This window comes from Neolamprologus brichardi, chromosome 18, assembly GCF_056152115.1.
Source record: "Neolamprologus brichardi isolate AB-2024 chromosome 18, ASM5615211v1, whole genome shotgun sequence".
Taxonomy (NCBI): Eukaryota; Metazoa; Chordata; class Actinopteri; order Cichliformes; family Cichlidae; genus Neolamprologus; species Neolamprologus brichardi.
In genome coordinates, this window is record NC_142121.1 from 4,293,546 (window position 1) to 4,301,100 (window position 7,555).

At 42.4% G+C, this 7,555-nt stretch overlaps 1 long non-coding RNA gene across 1 annotated transcript; it reads left to right on the top strand.

Moving 5' to 3' along the window:
- Positions 1–1,493: 1,493 nt before the first annotated feature.
- On the top strand, positions 1,494–2,557 carry LOC148097330 (uncharacterized). Its single transcript, XR_015716786.1, has 3 exons — positions 1,494–1,560; positions 1,637–1,698; positions 2,317–2,557. It is a non-coding gene; the product is annotated as an uncharacterized LOC148097330 (long non-coding RNA).
- The last annotated feature ends 4,998 nt before the right edge of the window (positions 2,558–7,555 follow it).

Genomic DNA, 7,555 nt, shown 5'->3' on the forward strand with positions numbered 1-7,555 from the left:
TCACTAACAGATGTCCCGGGCACGAAGACTGAAGTGTTTAACCTTTCTGAAACTGACTGCCTCCAAGCGCCCGTTTTCATTTTAGAGTGGCAATTGTATCACTGTACGTTTACATAAACTCATCATCAGTGGATATACAGTACAGCGATAAATGGTTATTTGTGAATTAACCCAACCATCCACAAACCCTTGCTGGCAATCACAGCTTTGACCAACTCGGTAGATTATGATGAAGCAGGATTTTCTTCTATTTGTAGATTTTTCTTGGTCATTGTCCACTGAAAGCCTTCCTTTAGCATATTGCAATAGCACCCCTCTATTTACTGTATTTACCGGATTATAAGGCGCATTAAGCCAAACAAAACAGTCAGATACGTCAAACTTTATTAAACTCATTTACAATAACTCTCAATATTGTTAAGTTGTAACACATTAAAAATTGAACAATAAACTTACTTTTTTAGAACATTCTGCTTCCACAAATCCATCAAATTCCTTTATCTTCAGTGTCTGAGTTCAACAGTTGGGCGAATTCGGCCTCAAGCTTGCCCGGATCCCTCTCATCATTATGCGAATCAGTCTTGTTGCTGTTACTGAGCTGTTCAGTGATGATTCCAACCTTCTGGAAAGCTCGGACGACGCTCGAGACCGATACCTTAGCTCAAGCATCCACGATCCATTGGCAGATAGGGGCGTAACTCGCTTGGCGTTGTCTCCCTGTCTTGGTGAATGTGTCTTCGCCTTCTGTCATCCAATGCTCCCACGCAGTTCGCAACTTGACTTTGAATTGATGTTTTGGTTGACACCAATATCTAGCGGTTGGAGTTTTTGGTTAATCCACCGGAATGATGGCAAGCTCCGAAATAGTTTGCTTCATTTGGGTTTTGACAGTATCGGTGAGATGGGTGCGCATGGAGTTGTAGATCAATAGGGACGGAGATTTGTGGAAAAAGCCGGTCTCTTGACATAAATTCCCTCAGCCACTCGCTCATCTTCTCCTCGTCCATCCAGCCCTTTGGGTTAACCTTGACAATGATGCCGGCCGGAAACTTTCAAGTCTTCCTCTTGAAAATGACCATGGGTGGTAGTTTCTGGCCATTAGCTTGGCAGCCCAGAACTGCCGTGAAGGATGACTTCTCGTTCCCTGTGGTGCGTATAGATACCGTCCTGGTCCGTTGCTCCTGATGTTTCTAAATGAGAAAAAGAAGAAACTGAGATTCACAGATTAGTATGGAGATTGAATCTGTATTTCAGGGTGGAGCAGTTTGAGCTTTTGTTGGCAGAGTTGGGAACACATTTAAGATGGCTTTGAAAAATCTTCAGAGATTTACCTGAAAAAATGCTAGCTATGTGTAACCCATGTGAAATACAGGGCTGCAAAATCCCTTTTTGTAATCTAAGGCTATAGCCTGTTATTGCCACAAGGGGGTACTGTGATGCAGTCTTGTGTTTTGACAACCTTGCGTCTAGTGCGCAGGAAGTATTACCTGTCTCTTCCTGTGAGATTTTTCCTCTGATGGCGGTCAAGTACGTGTCGGAGCGCGTGGAAAAAGTATCTTGGTATGCAATACTGCAACCCGGTTAATGAGACCAGATTGTTTTATGTATAAATGCTAATAAGGTACTCTTTTATTAGGCCCCGAACTCTGACCACATAGGGAATAACGTCTGTCAAGTTATTTGTGTCTGGAAATCCCGGTGAGTCACGTGCTTTTGTTAGCTACCTGTTAAGTTAGATAATGTATTTTACTAGCCGATTCAGCTCAGAAACCTTTGAACAAAAACCAATCGGGAGCTATGAGAATCTGGCGTGTTGTTTTACTTCTCCTGTTGTTCTTTACAGTGTGTTATAAGTGTTGAATGCTTTGAGCTAAACGATGCCGATGCTAGATGCGATGCTAACTGCTAATAGCTGTTAGCCACCCCACCGAAGCCATATTCCGATCGGGGAGCTATTCAAGTAGAAGCACTAGCTCTGTTTATATTAGAATGGTTATGTCTTAATAGATATGAGCATATTTCAAGTTTAATAGTATTTGCACTGGATTAAGTTACATTTGTTTGTAAGCCTTAAGGATGAATGTCATTTTCATTGCTATGACTGTTTACATTACTGTTTAAGCTGCTGATGTTCTTTGTTGTGATATTTTGATAAAATTGTTTATACTGGTACAAGCAAGTTACTGTAACTCTTGTAACTTGGTAAAGCTAAAGGGAATGCCATTTGTGATTAATACATTTGGAAAAGAAGTTAATGAGCTCATGTTAAGAACACAAAATGGGAAAGAAATTGATTGTTCTGCACTGTTTGTGTAGATTGGTTTTTTTGAACTACTAGAAGAATTCTGGAGAACCACTGACGGCGAGAACAGCCCAAATGAGATCCTGGATGATCGTGAAATGGTGTGGCCAGCCATGCGATCGGATTGTGGGATTTGTCTGAGAAACTGATTCAAGCAACCCTGGATTTCAGATAAGCCCTATGCACTACTTTTCCTACCCGGATAAGAGGGTTTGTACACTGACAATTCCCCTACAGTACACCTGTTTGGGTTTTCAACGACTGTAAAGGACAATTCAGACTGGACAATTCAAACTTCACAACGGGAACACTTTAATCTGTTTCATTCATTCCAAAGAGCTCTGATACAGTTCAGTATAAATCTTCCATTTAAATGTCTTTATTGTTTTGTTTTACATGTATTCACTTTTAAAATGCACTATTAGTGTGCAATTTGGGTTATTGTGTTGTATATGTATATAAATGGTACTGAGGCAATAAAGGTCCCAGTTATTCACTTCCAAGCCAACTCCTTTTGTGAGTCTCCAAAACAAAACCTCCTTCTGAACCTAGTAAGATGTCTAGGGTCTCTATTTGAAGTGAGAGTGTACTGGTCCTGAGTAGAGGCGCTACATATGTGTCTGAGGTAAACTAGTTTCTTTATCATTACATTATTTGTATATTCAGTACTGGTTTTGAGTTACAGTCTGCTTGTTGCTAAATGCGGTCACCTGACTGGTTTTATTATCATCAGGAAAAAAAAGCAACAAATTCACCCAGTGAAATTACACGTTCAACGAGTCAGAAGATATTTTTAATTGACATGAAAATATGCAACACGTTCTCACTCCCAAAGCGTAACATTTTACGCTAGGTGACAAATCGTCAACATATTACGTTTTCGGCTACCCACCACGTTCCTAAATGACGACCTCGGAAAAATGAGGAAATATGAGAACCGTATGGACTCAATCTACTCATGTTCGCTCTTTTTCTTCAAATCGCTTAGAAACACGCTATTTAACATCATTACAGTCCTGGTTAAGATCAGGAAAAAGGTTATGGTTAGGGCTAGGGATAAGGTTAGGTTTAGGGCTGGAATACAGGGCTGGAACGTCTATTACCGCGGGAGCGTCATTGCACTGGATTTCGCCCATAACCCGCCGCGTAAGAACGCCATAACCCGCCGCGTAAGAACGCCGAAGGTCTCCTTTCGCGTTCCTCAGGAACGCCGCGGGACGTGACAAAACGTTGGCATGTTACGCCTCAGGAGTGAGAACGGGCTGAAATATGCACATACTTACGGAGCCCCGCAGGGGACATGGGAGGAAAAAAAATGAAGACGGACTTTTGCGAGATCTCGCAAAACAAACTCGGGATCTCGCAAAAGTTTTAGCCGCATTCTTCGGAGGCCACCAGCTCAAAGCCGACCGGGAGGTCGACGCACGATGTGCCGGGAAAGCGGTGTTCCTCCCGGCTGTAGTAGGTCTCGACCTCCCGTTAGCTTCGAGATGGTGGGTGTCAGATCTCCGAAAACGTCGGAGCTCTTTTGATGTCTTGTAAACCGAGCAGGTATCTGACGTTTACACAGCTACATTCACGCCTCAAAATATCTTAAAAGTGTATTTTGTGACCCAGAAAGAGGAATATTACAACTAAGTAGCTGTTGGACCAACCATTGTTGGAATTCAACTTTTGCGAGATCTTGCAAAAGTCTGTCTTAATTTTTTTTTCTCCCATGTCCCCTGCGGGGCTCCGTACATACTTTACACGTCTGGAGTTTAAAAACCTTCAGTTTGAATAAAAGACAGTTTGATGTCATTAAAGCCTTCAGTCCTGTGTTAGCTACTGGTTCTGGTCAAAAACATTACCTGAACCGAGACCAAATCATCAAACAAATAAAGGAAAATATGTATCCATTAGTTCTGATTACTTTTCGTGCGTGGTACCTGGAGTACCTTCAAAGTCCATTGGGGGGTAGCTGCTTGTAAGAACACAGACCAGAAAAGCGAAAAACTTCACTACAGCGTCACTCTGTAAACAAACCTTCAAAATGTAGACTGGCTTTGGGGATAATAACTGTTTACTGTTGGTCAAACTGGGAAATTTAAAAAGGTAAAGAAAACATTGTTTTTGAGGAAGCTGCAGGAAGGTCATGCTGTTGTCTTCTCCCTGACTAATGCAAAGTCAGCGTGGACCGTGGAGCCACAGTATGCTAGTGTGAAATAAACCAGTAATCCTTTAAACCCTGACCGCTCGGTTCGATCGCGCATGTATCCCTTTGACTATATTTTTCATGCCCTATGTGCACTGTTAGATGTTGATAATACTGCTAATCTGTCCGTGGCACTGCTGGAGCCACAACACAGAGAAAATAACCCACAAAGAGGAGCAGATTGTTTCAATGCCTCTATTTACAATGATGAAAACACACACAAACACACACAGACTCACACCCTCCCCCCAGGTCAACCCCGCTGGATCAGTATTATTACATCTGGTCCAATGCTGAGCAAATCCCGTCCATATTTTTTTCAAGTTAGCAAGAGAAAGGATGAGAAAGACGATTAGGGAGTATAAGCCACAGTGTGTGTTTATATGCGTGTGTGTGTTTACATGCGTGTGTGTGTGTGTGTGTGTGTGTAATGGCACGAAGGCTGAAAGCATGTTAGTTGAACCATGGCAGGCGGCCAGCAGCAGCAGCTTGTCCTGCTCTGTTGTAGACTGAAAACAAGAAGGAAAACATTGCATTTGACAACATGAGTTAGGGTGTAATTTACCAACATTTATTGTGTAATTCTTATGAAGTGCGTGTTTTATAGTAATCACAGTGGGAAAAAATGCTTCTATGACAATGTAAATCAGGGGCATTTCCTCTAATGGGCACTTGAGAGTGACTCTAACAGTGAGTCAGTCCTCGTAGTCAGTGTTGCCAACTTAGCGACTTTGTCGCTATATTTAGCGAGTTTTCAGACCCCCTAGCGACTTTTTTTCTAAAAAAAGTCGCTAAAAAAAAGACGTGAAAGACATTACAAAAAACAATATTTGCTAAAAGAAATTTAATTTGTAGTTCTAAATAAATTCTAAATGCATTTAGGACGTTTTTTGCTCACTTTATGTCTCGTCCACGATGTTATTTCTCTCTCCAGCAGCGTAGGTTACAATTACATTAGCATGACCAATTATGCAAATTAGGTGATGACATCATTTAGCGACTTCTACTTCGACTTTTAGGACAACCAATAGCGATTTTCCTTACTGAGGAGTTGGCAACACTGCTCGTAGTCTCCCGTGTTAAAATGTTCAACTGAACAGCAGAAATAAACACTACAAAAACCAGCTTTGCGCCCTTTGATTAATTTGCCCCCATTCTTTGGATGTTGTCTGTCAAAATGATCCCACTGTTTCAATAACATTGAGATCCGGACTCTGGGGAGGCCAATCCACGACTGATTGTGTTGCCCTGTGTTTTACTACAGTGTGTTTGGGATCACGGTAACACTGAAACATGAAGCTGTTGCCGGTCAGATGCTTTCCAAACATTAGTGACGTGCGAATTAGGATCTGATGGTACTTTTCTGCATTTGTAATTCCATCAATCTCCAACACCACTGATTTAAATGCAGCCACAAACAATGACAGAGCCTCCACCGTGCATCATTATTGCACACAGCAAAGGCTGCAGTTTGCATTTCACTCCAGATCAGGTTCAACCAAAAACATCTGAAGGGAAAGTTAAATACAGTGTCACGGCAGGGTGTGCTGGTGTTTTTGGAAACAGGACCCAAAAGCAGATGCTGACAGAGGAGTTGCAGGTTTTAACCAAAAATAAGCCTTCAATTTTGGCCGAAAAACAGCAGTACTATGAAACTATGAAAAAAACATGAAAAACTATAATTACTATGAAAGACTATGACTACAGTGGAGAGAATAACAGGTGACCTGAGAAAAAACACAGAAAACAGGACTTAAATACACAGGAGGTGATCAGGGGAAGTGAGAACACATGGGGAAACAGCTGACTGATCAACAAAATAAAACTAAAATACACTAACCACACCGTGACATAAAGCATCGGTCCCGGTCCAGTGCAATGATTACTCTCTACAGCCACAAAGGCCGAGCATGTGGGATCTAGCTAGCCCAGCAGCAGAAGATGAGCAGCCTATGCAATGCAGTCCTACAGTGGATCATGACTTTTGTCCCAGAACCTTCTGGCCTTGACCTGGTAGTAGCCAAAAACAGAAAAAAGGTGGAGGAACTCAAAATTTAATTCACTTTCGGATTACAAAGATTGGTTGGATGCGCTGATTCTACCCAACATTTGCAAGTTACTTCCGGACGTTTTGGGGACTAAAGTCGTGTCCAAATTCATAGGCTGCATTCTCCTGAGGACCCGGCCTTCGCGGTCTACGTGGGCCGGGTCCTCAGAAGGTCGGGTAGGCCGGAAGTAACCGGCTGTGAAATTGGACGGTCTAGCCTTCTGATTAGCGTCACCGCTGTCTCGGTGGAGTTTAATAAACTCGGCCGTCTGCTCCTTGCTATCTAAAATATAACAGGACACTGGCGTAAATTCTCGACCATCTCACACTTCTGTTTAATCAGTTTTCTGTTTGACGTTTAGTCAGCTGTGTGAAAACCAAGGAGGATTAATAAAGTTTTATTTAATCTAATCTAATCTAATAACTTTAATCTCAGCCAAACCGATTTACTCACGAACAAATAAAACACTGAAAAAAGCCCAACAATAACATTTTTAGGTTGTCTAAGTGACTTATATATTACGTTTAACCCGAGTAGCGAAACTCCGCGGTGATCTGAAAATGATGTGCCGGGAGTTGTGCCGTTCTCGGCGGCTTCAGTGACCCTCGAGCTCCCGGCTTGCTATCGAGCTGGTGGGTAGCAGATGCTCCGAAAACATCGAAGCACTTTTGCAAATATGCGATATCTTGCTAAACCGAGCAGATATTTGATGTTTACACAGCTACTTTCTCGCCTGAAAATATGTTAAAAGTTTATTTTGTGACCCAGAAAGATTAGTAAGAGTAATTTTAAAACTTAGTAGCGGCTGCCATTATTGGAAACTGGAGTTTGGCTGGGCCGCGCTATGAATTCTGGGATATGGTAGGCCACCAAGGACACACCTGACCCATCCTTCAAATTCGGGGAAAAGGAGGACGCATTTGTCGGCTGCATTCGGAGGAGTCTACGAATTTGGACAGCCTTCGGCGCGTCGCTGTGACGTAATCGGTCAACAAATGTGGCCTCGGGAGG